The sequence below is a fragment of the Prionailurus viverrinus genome, chromosome X (assembly GCF_022837055.1).
Source record: "Prionailurus viverrinus isolate Anna chromosome X, UM_Priviv_1.0, whole genome shotgun sequence".
NCBI classification, from domain to species: Eukaryota; Metazoa; Chordata; class Mammalia; order Carnivora; family Felidae; genus Prionailurus; species Prionailurus viverrinus.
In genome coordinates, this window is record NC_062579.1 from 104741333 (window position 1) to 104758251 (window position 16919).

Consider the following 16919-nt stretch of genomic DNA (forward strand, 5'->3'; position numbering starts at 1 on the left):
CACAGCAAGGTCACCTGAGGTCGCTGGCATCTTGTATTGTAGGTGGGGTAAGAGATAGGAAAAACCAACGAGTAAATAATAATGTATTTGTGAACATATTGTTGAAACAAGTCACCCGCATCGCCCTTCTGTTTCAAAATTTCCACACTGATTTGGGTTGTTTATTGTTCCATATGAATGTCCAGATCAGCTCATCTGATCAAAAATATCCTCTTTGTGTTTCTGGTAAGATTATTTGGGGGGAGGGGGTAGCGAATGCTGCACGTAATTGGATTAAACGCACTATTTGCACATCGCCTGACTCCATCACTGGTCACGTGTGGGAAGTATAATTTAACTTAGGGAAATTTAATGTCTTTAGGATGTTGAGTCATTGTATCCCAGATCTGGAATATCAGTCCATTAGTGAGACTGTGATTTTGGATCCCTTTAGCGTTAAGACACTTCCTCATGCGTTTTCTTTACAATGAAAAAACACATTCCTTGTACTCTTAACGTTGAATTGTTATTCCGAACAGGGCGTTTAACATCATTGTACATTTCATCCGATTATATCCTGTATCTATGAAAGCTGGTGATACATGTATATTAATCTGGAATGGCAAATTTCCCCACATCCTTTCCAATTTGTTAAAATCAAGCACTAAACCTAACATGAGGCTTGAACTCAAAACTCCGCGATCAAGAGCTGCGTACTCTGGGCTGCCTGGGTGGTTCAGTCAGTTAAGCATCAGACTCTTGATTTCAGTTAGCTCATGTTATGATATCCCAGTTCGTGAGATCCAGCCCCCTGGACTCGGTGCTAATAGTGTGGCTCCTGATTGGGATTTTCTCTCCCTCTCTCTCTGCCCCTACCCTGCTCGCTTACTCTCACAATAAATAAATAAACTTAAAAAAAAAAAAAAAAGAGTTGCACACTACACTGCCTGAGCCAGCCAGGAGCTGGCTGTTAAATTTGTTAAATTTGTTAAAATCCTACGTATTCTTTTCCTTTTTTCTTGATGTACGAACATGTATAAAGTCACGGTTGGAAAGCATCCAACCACTCTTTTGCTTCTCTTTCAGTTTCCATATGGATCCTTGTCTTTTTGCCTCTTAATATAGCATATTAGCTTCTTAACTTCCAACTCTTCTTACATGCCTCAGTCCTGGTGCGTCGTTCTTAAATATGCTCTCTGGATTATGTTAGCTAAATCAACATCTGCAGCCTGGGTGCCAGTAACCTCTGGCCGACAAGATGCATAAGCAGCAAAAAGTGGCCGCCGCAGCTCATGCAAGGGGCATCCAGAGGCAATGGGTCGGCGAAGGAACTCGATAGGGCGGGTGGCCTGCAGGCACGGTGCGCACCAGAAGCGCTCCTGAAATAGGAAGCACCTGGCCCGCCCTTCCCCACGTGCAGCCGACTCCCCGCTCACCAAAGAAGACCTGCTGTCCTGGGCTCCTCCCCTGGCTCCGCCCCTCTCCCACAGCCCTCGGCCCCACCGCCCGCGAGGACAACCTCGGCCCCGCCCCTCCATTCTGACCCCGCCTCCCCGAGCGGCCTTTAGGCCCGACCCACCCGGTGCGTTCGCGCCCTAGGGCACCCACCGTCACGCTCCGTCACGCCTGCGCCCTGGCGACCTCCCGGCCTCGTGGGCGGAGCCGGCGCCAGTCCCGCCCTGGCCCCGCCCCCGGGCCCGGGCCCGCCTCCGCGCACACGCACTTCCCGCCACGCCTCCCCGCCCCGCACAGCCCCGCCCCGCCCCGCCCCGCACAGCCCAGCCCAGCCCAGCCCGACCAGCGCGAGCGCGAGCGCGAGCGCGGCGCGATGGACGGCCGAGTGCAGCTGATCAAGGCCCTCCTGGCCCTGCCCCTGCGGCCCCAGACGCGGCGGTGGAGGAACCCGATTCCCTTCCCCGAGACCTTTGACGGCGACACCGACCGCCTCCCGGAGTTCATCGTGCAGACGGGCGCCTACATGTTAGTGGACGAGACCCTGTTCTCCAGCGATGCCCTGAAGGTGACGTTCCTCATCACCCGCCTCACGGGGCCGGCCCTGCAGTGGGTGATCCCCTACATCAGGAAGGAGAGCCCCCTCCTCAATGATTACCGGGGCTTCCTGGCCGAGATGAAGCGGGTGTTTGGCTGGGTGGAGGACGAGGACTTCTAGGCCGGGAGCCCCTCGGGCCTGGGGGCGGGTGCTCGGGGGAGGGTGCGCTGCGCCCGTCGCCGCCGCGCAGATGGCCGCGGGCGGCGCCTCGCCGCGCCTCGCCGTCCCTCCCCCTCGCCGCGATCGCGCGGCCGCGCTCTCCCCCGCGCTGCTGTCCCCTCCCGCGTAGTGCTTGCCTTTGTTCCAGGAATAGCGCTCCAGGTCCCCGCTGCCGCCGCCGGGCCCCGCTCGGGAGCGCGCCGCCGCCCCCTGCGGCCAGCCGGGCCCCTCCCGCGCAGCACACTTGGCCTCGGGCCCGCGCTCCAGCTGCGGGCTGGGCTCCCGTTACACGCCGGACAGACCACCCCCAGCCCGGCCGCTGCGGGCCGCCTCCGCCAGACTGACCGCCAGGCCTGCGGCGCCGCGCGCGGAGACCCGCGCTGAGGCCGGGCCGCCGTCGCCACCCAGCGCACACCGCCGACACACTGCGGCCCGCAGCCATCTGGACTCGGCCGACAAGCGTCTGGGCTGGCCACGGCCCCTGGCCCCTGGCCCCTGGCCAGCGATTCCAGCAGCTCGCCACCCACCGCGCCCCGGCTGGAGGGCCGGGCCAGCCTCTCACCTGCAGCGGGACCCACTCCCTCCCACCTCCCGGAGACCTCTTCTGCTCCTGCCAGATGGCCGCCGGGTCCCAGGGGTGCCTGGCAGCCAAATCCAGTCACTCGTTTCCTCCTGTGGACCTGTTGTTAGTTTTGCCCACAATCCAGTTCTCTTCTCAATTCGCAGCTGTCTCTCTGACGTGTGCCTTTTGTTCAACACAGTAATTAAGCCCTGCACTCTGCCCAGCTCTTCTACACTACCTGGACAAACGTCTTTTCCTTCTTTTCAATAAATGTCAGACGCTGTGCAAAAGAAATTGAGTCTCCGTGAGTGTGGCACCTCTCCCTCCCTGGTCCAGTGCGTGGGGTCCGTGGCCCGTTGAGCAGGCATGTGTGTCCCCTGTCATTCTGTGGCCCACGTCGAATCCTGCATGATGCAAGCGAGCCGACGGTCCTGTGCCGGTCCCGGGGACGGGCACCCCACTGGTGGCCGTTGGGGCCCAGAGGCTGCCTCGTCCAATCCAGTCGGCTGCGTGCCCCTTAGGAAATGGACCTCGATCTGAGTCTGGCCAAGGCGATAGCAGGAAAAGTCGACTAGGAGGCTTCTGGAAAAGAATTCCTCATTTCCAGAATGCTGCTTGAAAGCACAACACCTTTTGGTGGCAAATCATGAATCCCACACATTTGTTGCTGAACACCTGTCAAACTGTATTTAATTCATTATTCAGGGAATCAGCAGAATGACAGGTTCTTTAGAAAAAGCACTTACATTTACAAAGCCTTGACTGGGTGAGTGGTAGAGAAGGGAATGCACACGTGGCATCGTTCGTTCGTTCGTTGAATACAAACCTGGTTGAGGAGCCTCAGGACAATAAAATTCTAAGTTTCTCTGAAGGGCAGAATAGGAACAAAGACATTACTTCTTACTGTTTCTCTGTATGCTAACCTCTGAAGTCTGTGCGGACAATAGCCTCTGCTACCTCGTCTATGGCTGGGAAGGTTAAATATCCTGATAAAGTCAAATAAAAATGGTGGGCTTATATTGGAGCACTCAGTTCAATCTGCCTTATTTCTAAATGGGTGATTTTTCAAGAACATGAAAAAGAATCCATCAGGTTCCTAAAACAGTATTGTTTTCCTTTATCGCTTTCTGTGCATCCGTTGTTTTGAACAGGGAAACTTTTGTCATTCCTGTGAAGTTTTTCATAGACTGTACACGGAGCTAGGGGAACATCTGAATTATGTATATGATGATGTCTGTATTCCAAGAAGTAGTGGAAGGCATCATTTACTTTCAATTTGGCTTGTAATATATCACAGTCTTGATATCAGAGGAATTATTTTGAGTTACTTAATATAATAAAGTTGTCATGGTTCACAGGGTTCTTAAAACAGTTGAAAGCTGGCTAATTATGAGATCCCAAGTGGAGGTGCTAGCTGTCAGCTCTCATGCATGGGTTTCAAGGATGATTGTGTTAAGCATATTCAGTGTTTGGTTTACAGTTTGTTTATTTATTTATTTTTGAGAGAGAGAGAGAAGGAGGAGGAGGACGACGACGACGATGACGACAGAGAGAAGGAGAGAGAGAATCCCTAGCAGGCTCCGAGTTGTCAGCCTGGAGCCCCACGCGGGGCTCCATCTGAAGAACCAGGAGATCATGACCTGAGCCCAAATCAAGAGTTGGATGCTTTAACAGATCGAATCACCCAGGCGCCCTGCTTTTAAACGTAGACCCTGCTCACGTGGTTTGGAAACAGTTTCTAGAGTCAGCCTAGCATGTCCCCCATGATATTTGTCTACCTGGCTCTAGAGAGGTAGGTGTCATGGGCAGGGACTTCTGGGTGTCCTTCAAACAATGTCCTTAACTCCCCTTCCTCTCCCAATAAAAATGCCCTACAGTTTTCTTCCTCCTGCCAGCATGGCTGTGTTAGGGATCATGCCCTCATCTCCTCGAGCCGTACCCTTCCCGGTCATCTTTCATGCTGAAACTGTCTTGGAGAGGGTTTAGTTTGCCAGAATCAATCATGCACACTTTAGCAAGAGTCCAGAAAAGGACAAAGGGATGGTATTTGTCAGGAAGAAAGGAGGTTCTTTTTCATTTCTTTGCAATCCCCCACCCCTCCACCTTGCAGGTACATTCTCAGTTCGTTGCCCCTCACTTCCCTCTTGCGCTGGACTGGACTCCACACCCATCGAGAAGCCTTATCTTAGAAGGGGGGACTGATATAAAGACTGACAAAAAAGAAGATGAATATAAGAGGAACAAGAGAGAAATGCAATTAACGATTTATTGACTTATTTTTGCTGGTTGGAGCCAATAAGGACCTGAAAGCTGGAATTAAGATAACAATACACACATTTTGTGACAGTGAAATCCACAAAAATTTAAAGTCTGACCAAGTGGACTTGGAGTGCTTCAGTGCCCTGAGTCTCAGGTCTCAGGGGAATCTTGGTAGAACACACTCATGAAATGGCTCTCTCTTCCCTTAATCCCAGAGGACAGAGAGGGGGTAGGAAGGGAATTCTAAATGGACCCTTTGTGAGTGCCCATGATGTATCTGTCCACCAGAAGCCTGGAGCCGAAGGTGCAGGCTTATAGAATACCAGCAGTCTGAATCTTCTTCCAGGAGCCTTCCCAGGAGACGGATACCCGGCTTCTTCAGGAGTTGAGACACTGCTTTGTCTTCCATCATGAAGCTACTGTTACTCCTTGGGTACTCCATCAAGCCCTTTTGAGCAGGAAAAATTCTTAAATGAAAAGTCACACATCTAATGGGACTAGGTGTGGGAAGGACAGAGATCAATCAAAACACAGTGAAATAGAGTGAAAGCCTGTCATGATCTCAAACCATTTAATAGCCCGGGGAAATGGTCACGACGGAACAGGAAGCAAAAAAAAAAAAAAAAAAAATTAGTGTACCGAACAGTCAAGACCCAGTTAGGGCATCGAGACCCTTCTATCTTGCCACCACTGCAGCTCATCACAAAGTCCGGACTGCAAGGTCCTGGCCTGGGCCCAAAGCTCCTTACCTTCCCCTTTGCTCCCGTCGGTTCTCTTGCTGGTTCCACCACCGGCCCCCAGTTTTGTGGCCTATATTAGAGCACTCGGGGGGAGTGCTCTTCATGCCCACGCTCTTACTGGTGCCTCATAGACAGCCCCCAAATCCGTTGTGCCCCGCTTTCGCTTCAGTGGGTCCCCTCTTCTCCAGCCCCAAGGCACCAGCCCCAATTCCGATCTCCTGCCCCCTCTATCCGGGGATTGCAGGGGCCCCGGTGAAAGTGCCCGGCTGATTCAGGAACCTCTTTTCTCTTCGGGCTGTTGGTGTCTCCTTGTGTCTCGTGGCAGCTGAGAGCACACTGCCAGATGGCCAACAGGGGAACATTTATAATGTCAGCGCCCTGTTGGACCTAAGGAAACAGTAAGCCTGTCATTTGGGCCTTGACCGCGATAGTACCTATTCTGCTATCTGAGCAGAAGAGGGCATATTTAGTTACCCTCGAAGCAAACACGTTCTTTGTAAGATCATTAGGATAGATTTCTAAAATTAACACATAGACCAAACTCCATATAACACTGTACCTATTTTGACCTGTCAAAATCTCACTCCAGAAAGATTGTTTTCAAATCATATTCTTACCAGTAATGTGAAGAAATGTCTCTTTGCCTCGGTCACTATATTAAATTTTTAATTTTCAAGAAGATGCAGTATCTCAACAATCAAATACTCTTTCCCACAGCAAAACGCTCTCTTTCATCCTGCTTCGCCTCTGTCACCAATAAGATGAGGCTCTTAGAGAATAGTTACTTTCTCCCTCTCTTCTCCTCTCCTCTACCTTACTATAACCAAGACAGTTGGAAACATTCTTCTGTTTTCCAACCCCACTCTCATCCTCTCAAGTGATGGGGCTGGTGGAAACTGTTGACACCAGAGGGTATGGGAATAATTCAGCTAGGAATTTTTATCATTTTTAGGTCTCTATGAGGAACAATATTTAACTTGTACTATGAAAGTCTATCAACTCACTTTCAGGTATTTGATGTTAAATGACATCTTAGGGATGAAGACAATGGTGAAGTTAAATTTAGACCTTTTCAACATCTACAAACACTGAGGTTTTCCCATTTGCTCCGAAGAAAACATACAAGTATATTCAAGTAATGAGTTAGCAGAGTTGCTAGGCACAATGGTGAATGAAAGAGAAAGAACGCCTGCCCGTGAGATATTGAGAGGAGATCAAAGGGTCAGACATCAGACAAAACTTCAGATGTAACCACCCACAAATTTGGAAGCCACATTTCCTTTCACCAAGAAATCTTTTTTTTTTTTTTTTTGAGAGTGAGAGAGTGTGAGCAAGGGATGGGCAGAGAAAAGACGGGGGACAGAGGATCCAAAGCAGGCTCTGCACTGAGAGCGGCGAGCCCCATGTGGGGCTGGAACCCATGAACTGCGAGATCCTGATCTGGGCGGAAGTCGGACACTTAGCCGACTGAGACACCCAGGCGCCGTTCACGTTCGCCAAGAAACCTTGAGTGGGGGAGTTCGTCTAATGTGATTCTGAACGGGTTGTAAAGACAAAGTGAGGTTAAGGTTTAAGGATAGGAACCTTCACGTTGACTTTCAGTTTTATTCTATCTTCATGGAATCACGCAGCCTGTCTTGGAAGCCAGAGTTCTGTGGGTAACACCATGACTAGCACCACCCTTCTCAGGTGTTTACTGTCATTATCATCTCGTCTCAACCCCTGAATAATCGCTCAAATAAGTTTTTTTTTTAAATGTCTATTTATTTTTGAGACAGAGAGAGACAGAGCATGACTGGGGGAGGGGCAGAGAGAGAGGGAGACACAGAATCTGAAACAGTCTCCAGGCTCTGAGCTGTCAGCACAGAGCCGGATGTGGGGCTGGAACTCACGGACCGTGAGATCACGACCTGAACCGAAGTCGGACGCCTAACTGACTGAGCCACCCAGGCGCCCCATCGCTCAAATAAGTTTATCGGATATTCTGTGTGTGTCAGTTGTAGCAGGTCATTAGACCACCGAGCACGTTGAGGAGGACACTCTCGGGCAACCCTGGAACCTCAGACCACTATGGGACGTTTAAACCCATTATTTAATGAATTGACATCCACACAATTTGTGCAATCAAGTCCGTAAAGACAAGGAGCAAAGAATTTGCTGTGTGAGTAGCCGTAACATCAAGGCCAGCCCCGTTCTCTCTGCCTACACTAGAACACGCTAATATCTAATACTTGAAAGTAACGAAGACTTACGTGTATTGAGCTCTTAATATGTACAAAGAAATGCCAGAAGTGCCTCATGCACATGAACTTATTCATCATCACTTTAAGATGAAGTCCATAGTTCTGTCCACTCCTTTTAGAATAGCACAGGTAGGGGCGCCTGGGTGGCTCAGGAGGTTAAGCCTCCGACTCTTGATCTCGGCTCAAGTCACGAGCCTGTTTGGGATTCTCTCTCTCCCCCTCTCTGCCCCTCCCTCTCTCATGCTCTTTCTCTCTCTCAAAATAAATAAGCAGGGGCGCCTGGGTGGCGCAGTCGGTTAAGTGTCCGACTTCAGCCAGGTCACGATCTTGCGGTCCGTGAGTTCGAGCCCCGCGTCAGGCTCTGGGCTGATGGCTCGGAGCCTGGAGCCTGTTTCCGATTCTGTGTCTCCCTCTCTCTCTGCCCCTCCCCCGTTCATGCTCTCTCTCTGTCCCCAAAATAAATAAAAAACGTTGAAAAAAAATTAAAAAATAAATAAATAAGCAAACATTCTTAAGAAAATTTAAAACATTAAAAAAAGAGACTCATGCCCTACTGACTGAGCCAGCCAGGTGCCCCTTGAGTACCTCTTTCTACATTTATTGGCCACTTGGTACCTTCTTTTATGAAATATCCATTCAAAAGCGTCACCTATTCTAAGTTTATTTATTTATTTTGAGCCTTTGAGAGAGGGAGAGAGGGAATCCTAAGCAGGGTTCCACTGTCAGCACAAGCCCATCTCGGGGCTCCATTTCACAAATGGTGAGATCATGGCCTGAGCTGAAATCAAGAGTCAGACGCTTAACCGACTGAGCCACACAGGTGCCCCTCGCTTATTTTTAAACTGGTTTATCTATCTTCTTATTGACCAGCAGCAGCTCTTTATATGATTTTGGTGTTACTACTCCAGCCAAAGGCCATCAGGAACACACCTATAATTGAGCGAGTTGGGTCTGTTACTCCTTGGAGCAAGGGAAAACACAAACCGTGCAGAGCCACGGGGCATCTCAGTAAGAAGATGTTAGAAGAAACTTACCGAAGTTGGCTCGTGTTAGGTAATTTGGGTGACGGTTTTAAAAAGTGAGGCTTTGTTCTGGATTGGATGTTGTCAGGAAGTGGGGGAAATTCTATGACTGTCTTTTTGAGAGAGGGAGAGAGAGAGAGAGACAGTCTTAAGCAGGCTCCACACTCATTGTGAAACCTGATGTGGGGGCTCGATCTCACAACCATGAGAACATGACCTGAGCTTAAATCAAGAGTTAGACACTTAACCAACTGAGCCACCCAGGCCCCCTGGAGATATCTTCTTGTATTGTCTTCTAAGACCTGCTTGATTTTTATTAGAATTGCATTTAATCTAGAAATAAATTTGGGAAGAATATATATTGTAACAATTTTGAGTCTTTCAATTCATTACCATCTTATATCTTTCCATTTATTTTGTTATTTAAATTAGTTCAGTAATATTTCATACGTTTCAGTGTCAAGGTATTGAAAATATTTTATAGATTTATTCCTCGGTATTTGATAATGTATAATACTATCATAAATGGTATTTTTTAAGATTTTATTTTTTTAAGAAATCTCTACACCCGTGAATCACGAGATCGTGACCCGAGCCAAAGTCTGATGCTTAACTAACTGAGCCACCCAGGCGCCCCTCTTATTGATTAAAAAAAAAAATTTTATTTATTTTTAAAATTTTTATTTATTTTGAGAAGGGGGAGGGGTCGAGAGAGAGGGAGAGAGAGAATCCAAAGCAGGCTCCACGCTCAGTGAGGAGACCAATGCGGGGCTCAATCCCATGAACTGTGAGATCATAACCTGAGCCGAAATCAAGAGTTGGACCCTCAACCGACTGAGCCACTCGGGTGCCCCTCATATACACATTTTTTTTTTTTAATGCTGCAGTCAACGTCCTTATTGGAACTGCTTGTTGGTAGGGCGTGCATGTCATAAACTTTACGAGGTATTGCCACATTCATCTCAAATTTTGTTCTCCACTGTCAACCAGCATTTTATGAGAACTCTCATTTTCCCACATCCTTCAACATTTGATATTGTCAGTATGTTTACTTTTACCAATCTAGTAGTTTTGAAATGGGAGGCTGTTTTTGTTCTGCTTAAAATCTGTGTGGGAGCTTCCTGATACGTGAGCATATGGCAATTTGGGGAGAATGGTGTGCTCTGAGAGGGCCTGGAAGCTCTGTGCCCCTTCCCACACACCTTGCCCTCCGCGTCTCTTCGCACTGGCTGTTCCTGAGTTCTATCCTTTCATAATAAAGCAGTGATGTGCACAGAAAAGGCCAGGTGAGGACACAGCAAGAAGGTGGCCTATAGAAGCCAGGGAGAGAGACGTCAGGAGAAACAGAATCTGCCCACACTGGGATCTGGGACTTCCAACCTCCAGAGCTAAGAGAAATAAGTGCCTGTTAATTAAGTTAAAAACACCCACACATACACACTCCCAACTCTGATTGCTAGTGTGATTGTGCATCTCTTCAAATGTCCCTCACTTGGCATTGATTGTTCATGTATCTTTTGGATATCTTCCATTTGTCCTTGTGTAATTACTCTCCTCGACCGTACTCTGTGCCCAGGACGCTGACCCTTTTGGACAGCATGAATGACTCACTTGCCCTCTGGCTTCTGGTTGAGTTTGTCGAGTTGCTGAATTGTTGAGATTGTTGAGTTCTGATTGAGTTTGGCCAATGAGAGACCTCCATCTCTACCAGACCGAGTGGTGACTGTGGCTGAGTTCCTCTACCAAAGACAACAAATGCCCTCCAGGGGCTTTCTTGTTTTATTTGTTTGAAGTTTTATTTTATTTATTTTGAGAGAGAGAGAGAGAAACAGAGAGCAAGCGTGAGCAGGGGAGGGGCAGAGAGAGAGGGAGAGATAATCCCAGGCAGGCTCTACACTGACAGAGACTGAGACTCTAGCCCAAAGACCATGAGCCCATGACCTGAGCCTAGATCAAGAGTTGGACGCTTAACCAACTGAGCCACCCAGGCGCCCCACCACAAAGACCTTTCTCATTGCCCTGCAATAATGGTGTATAAGAAATTCCTCAAAACTTAAAACAGTTACCTGTTCTCCTTGCTCACGTGCTATCGGCTGTCTGGGGCTCTTCTGCGACAGGATGCGGTCAGGGTGGGCTGGGCTCTACGATGCCAATTGCATTTAGATTTGCTTCAGTGTGAAGCAAATGTATCCAGAAGCAAATGTATCCCTGTAGTCCAGACCAAAGGATCAGTGAGTACTTGGGAAGAGCTCTTCTCGCGGCAATCACGGGAATGAAGGACCAACAAAACCTCACAAGCTTATTGACGTTCTCTATTCACATCATGTCTGCTCACACTGCATTGATAAAAACAAGTGTATGACAAAGCCTAGATTCAGAGAGACAGGTACACTCCACGCCGAGAGTGGGTGGGGGTGGGAGTGAATATTTGCAGAACAATTATCCAATCTATCACAACTTCCTCTGACCGTACACACACTTTTTTCATAATCCCTTCATTTAATTCTCCTCTATTACCCCATTTGTGTGCGCCATGGGTTTCTTGTTAGAACCCTGATTAAGCCTATATCATTCTCACAAGTTTCTATAGATTTTCCACTTTTCAGGGACATACGATACCCCCTCTCATTTTAGTGCAGCCTTTCCCCCCCCCCCCTTTTATGCTTTCCTTTTTTGTGTGGGTCCTCTTCCCTGAAGGCCCTACCCCATCTCTGGCACCAACCCTTTCCCACCTCTTGTGACTAATGCTAACTTAGTGTGCATATTTCTATAGTTTTCTTCATACCTACCCAATCGTGTATGTGTGTGTGCATTCATATGTAAGCTTTTTTTGAGTTAATATCTATTTAACAACCAAAACATGATGCATTTTTCTACATATTGTTTCTTATGTGAAACCTTACAACATCTCCCCAAATTGGCTGCCATAGACCTTTCTTATTCCTTTAAAATGCTGAATTATGGGGGTACCTGGCTGGTTCAGTAGGTAGAGCATGCGACTCTTGATTTGGGGGAGTTTGAGCCCCATGTTCGGTGGAGAGGTTAAAAAAAAAAAAAAAAAAACTAGGGGCACCCGGGTGGCTCAGTCAGTTAAGTGTCCGACTCTTGATATCAGCTCAGGTCACGATCTCATGGTGCGTGGGACTGAGCCCCGCATAGGGCTCTGCGCTGACAGGGTGGAGCCTGATTGGGGTTCTCTTTCTCCCCCTCTCTCTCTGCCCCTCCCTGGCTCTCTTTCTCTCTCAAAATAAACATTAAAAAGCTAAAATGCTGAACTATGTTCCATCCATGCTGACTCCATTCCCCTATTGATGAGTGAAGTTCCTGGCTTAAGTGCCGCCCAGATCCCACATTTAGGCCTGAGGTAGTCCTTCCCCCAGCTGCTGGGAGCCTAGGCTTCTGAGAGCCACAGCTGGATCACTCCCCAGTAATTGCTATGGGTTAAGGGAGTTGCCTGGCCCAGGGGTACCTATTGCCTTCAGGTAAGACCATATCTAATGACTACTCAGCACGGAGGTACCAAGGCCTGGCCTCAGCTCCTCAATCCATAACTTTTCTGAATGGCTATTCCAGCTTTAGAGGTCACTGTACAATCAACTGAGGCCTCAGTTGCAACTGCCATGTTTCTTTAAAACCTCCCTCTGCTGAATCCTGCTTCTCTTCCTCCCTTACAGGTGTTACGAGATCTGTTTCTGAGGGAACTTAAAGTGTATTTGGGGCTAGAACGGGTCCGAAGAGCAGATTACGAGATAGGATTTCGGAGTGCGATTACCTGCCAGCTGCTCAGATGTGAGGACTCCATCACTGGTGGTGGGTAAGTGCGGATAACCTGTGATGTGGTAGTGATGCCCCTGTCAAGACTTTCACTAGCAGTGAACAGAGACAGGACACCAATGGAGGGAAATGGACTGGCAGGTGCAATGTCTCAGGGGTTGACTTGTTCAGAAAGTAGTAACTATAAAGATTGTGCAAATAGATGGTTGTAACAAGAGACTACTATAGAACTGCACAAAGACGAGGAAACGCAAACAGTCATTAACACCAATCTAACCTAGGCACCAAAGCCAAGAGTCTCAAATGCAGGCAGAAGGCAGAGGCTGACTACTGGCCTGTAAGCATTAGTCCTCTTTGTATGCTTCTCACAAGTCCATTTTGTTTTCTACAACATGACAGATCTAATCATGCACAAACTAAGCTCAGCCTTTCCCACTCCCTTCACGTGTTCAGAGAAAATCACTAAATCAGAAATGAGTCAGAGGTTGGATTCTATGAACTCAATATACAAGAGTGCTGCCCTATAAGCCCATCTCTTATCTGAACCTATCAGGATATTTAACCTTCCCAGCCATAGACGAGGTAGCAGAGGCTATTGTCCGCACAGACTTCAGAGGTTAGCATACAGAGAAACAGTAAGAAGTAATGTCTTTGTTCCTATTCTGCCCTTCAGAGAAACTTAGAATTTTATTGTCCTGAGGCTCCTCAACCAGGTTTGTATTCAACGAACGAACGAACGATGCCACGTGTGCATTCCCTTCTCTACCACTCACCCAGTCAAGGCTTTGTAAATGTAAGTGCTTTTTCTAAAGAACCTGTCATTCTGCTGATTCCCTGAATAATGAATTAAATACAGTTTGACAGGTGTTCAGCAACAAATGTGTGGGATTCATGATTTGCCACCAAAAGGTGTTGTGCTTTCAAGCAGCATTCTGGAAATGAGGAATTCTTTTCCAGAAGCCTCCTAGTCGACTTTTCCTGCTATCGCCTTGGCCAGACTCAGATCGAGGTCCATTTCCTAAGGGGCACGCAGCCGACTGGATTGGACGAGGCAGCCTCTGGGCCCCAACGGCCACCAGTGGGGTGCCCGTCCCCGGGACCGGCACAGGACCGTCGGCTCGCTTGCATCATGCAGGATTCGACGTGGGCCACAGAATGACAGGGGACACACATGCCTGCTCAACGGGCCACGGACCCCACGCACTGGACCAGGGAGGGAGAGGTGCCACACTCACGGAGACTCAATTTCTTTTGCACAGCGTCTGACATTTATTGAAAAGAAGGAAAAGACGTTTGTCCAGGTAGTGTAGAAGAGCTGGGCAGAGTGCAGGGCTTAATTACTGTGTTGAACAAAAGGCACACGTCAGAGAGACAGCTGCGAATTGAGAAGAGAACTGGATTGTGGGCAAAACTAACAACAGGTCCACAGGAGGAAACGAGTGACTGGATTTGGCTGCCAGGCACCCCTGGGACCCGGCGGCCATCTGGCAGGAGCAGAAGAGGTCTCCGGGAGGTGGGAGGGAGTGGGTCCCGCTGCAGGTGAGAGGCTGGCCCGGCCCTCCAGCCGGGGCGCGGTGGGTGGCGAGCTGCTGGAATCGCTGGCCAGGGGCCAGGGGCCAGGGGCCGTGGCCAGCCCAGACGCTTGTCGGCCGAGTCCAGATGGCTGCGGGCCGCAGTGTGTCGGCGGTGTGCGCTGGGTGGCGACGGCGGCCCGGCCTCAGCGCGGGTCTCCGCGCGCGGCGCCGCAGGCCTGGCGGTCAGTCTGGCGGAGGCGGCCCGCAGCGGCCGGGCTGGGGGTGGTCTGTCCGGCGTGTAACGGGAGCCCAGCCCGCAGCTGGAGCGCGGGCCCGAGGCCAAGTGTGCTGCGCGGGAGGGGCCCGGCTGGCCGCAGGGGGCGGCGGCGCGCTCCCGAGCGGGGCCCGGCGGCGGCAGCGGGGACCTGGAGCGCTATTCCTGGAACAAAGGCAAGCACTACGCGGGAGGGGACAGCAGCGCGGGGGAGAGCGCGGCCGCGCGATCGCGGCGAGGGGGAGGGACGGCGAGGCGCGGCGAGGCGCCGCCCGCGGCCATCTGCGCGGCGGCGACGGGCGCAGCGCACCCTCCCCCGAGCACCCGCCCCCAGGCCCGAGGGGCTCCCGGCCTAGAAGTCCTCGTCCTCCACCCAGCCAAACACCCGCTTCATCTCGGCCAGGAAGCCCCGGTAATCATTGAGGAGGGGGCTCTCCTTCCTGATGTAGGGGATCACCCACTGCAGGGCCGGCCCCGTGAGGCGGGTGATGAGGAACGTCACCTTCAGGGCATCGCTGGAGAACAGGGTCTCGTCCACTAACATGTAGGCGCCCGTCTGCACGATGAACTCCGGGAGGCGGTCGGTGTCGCCGTCAAAGGTCTCGGGGAAGGGAATCGGGTTCCTCCACCGCCGCGTCTGGGGCCGCAGGGGCAGGGCCAGGAGGGCCTTGATCAGCTGCACTCGGCCGTCCATCGCGCCGCGCTCGCGCTCGCGCTCGCGCTGGTCGGGCTGGGCTGGGCTGGGCTGTGCGGGGCGGGGCGGGGCGGGGCTGTGCGGGGCGGGGAGGCGTGGCGGGAAGTGCGTGTGCGCGGAGGCGGGCCCGGGCCCGGGGGCGGGGCCAGGGCGGGACTGGCGCCGGCTCCGCCCACGAGGCCGGGAGGTCGCCAGGGCGCAGGCGTGACGGAGCGTGACGGTGGGTGCCCTAGGGCGCGAACGCACCGGGTGGGTCGGGCCTAAAGGCCGCTCGGGGAGGCGGGGTCAGAATGGAGGGGCGGGGCCGAGGTTGTCCTCGCGGGCGGTGGGGCCGAGGGCTGTGGGAGAGGGGCGGAGCCAGGGGAGGAGCCCAGGACAGCAGGTCTTCTTTGGTGAGCGGGGAGTCGGCTGCACGTGGGGAAGGGCGGGCCAGGTGCTTCCTATTTCAGGAGCGCTTCTGGTGCGCACCGTGCCTGCAGGCCACCCGCCCTATCGAGTTCCTTCGCCGACCCATTGCCTCTGGATGCCCCTTGCATGAGCTGCGGCGGCCACTTTTTGCTGCTTATGCATCTTGTCGGCCAGAGGTTACTGGCACCCAGGCTGCAGATGTTGATTTAGCTAACATAATCCAGAGAGCATATTTAAGAACGACGCACCAGGACTGAGGCATGTAAGAAGAGTTGGAAGTTAAGAAGCTAATATGCTATATTAAGAGGCAAAAAGACAAGGATCCATATGGAAACTGAAAGAGAAGCAAAAGAGTGGTTGGATGCTTTCCAACCGTGACTTTATACATGTTCGTACATCAAGAAAAAAGGAAAAGAATACGTAGGATTTTAACAAATTTAACAAATTTAACAGCCAGCTCCTGGCTGGCTCAGGCAGTGTAGTGTGCAACTCTTTTTTTTTTTTTTTTAAGTTTATTTATTTATTGTGAGAGTAAGCGAGCAGGGTAGGGGCAGAGAGAGAGGGAGAGAAAATCCCAATCAGGAGCCACACTATTAGCACCGAGTCCAGGGGGCTGGATCTCACGAACTGGGATATCATAACATGAGCTAACTGAAATCAAGAGTCTGATGCTTAACTGACTGAACCACCCAGGCAGCCCAGAGTACGCAGCTCTTGATCGCGGAGTTTTGAGTTCAAGCCTCATGTTAGGTTTAGTGCTTGATTTTAACAAATTGGAAAGGATGTGGGGAAATTTGCCATTCCAGATTAATATACATGTATCACCAGCTTTCATAGATACAGGATATAATCGGATGAAATGTACAATGATGTTAAACGCCCTGTTCGGAATAACAATTCAACGTTAAGAGTACAAGGAATGTGTTTTTTCATTGTAAAGAAAACGCATGAGGAAGTGTCTTAACGCTAAAGGGATCCAAAATCACAGTCTCACTAATGGACTGATATTCCAGATCTGGGATACAATGACTCAACATCCTAAAGACATTAAATTTCCCTAAGTTAAATTATACTTCCCACACGTGACCAGTGATGGAGTCAGGCGATGTGCAAATAGTGCGTTTAATCCAATTACGTGCAGCATTCGCTACCCCCTCCCCCCAAATAATCTTACCAGAAACACAAAGAGGATATTTTTGATCAGATGAGCTGATCTGGACATTCATATGGAACAATAAACA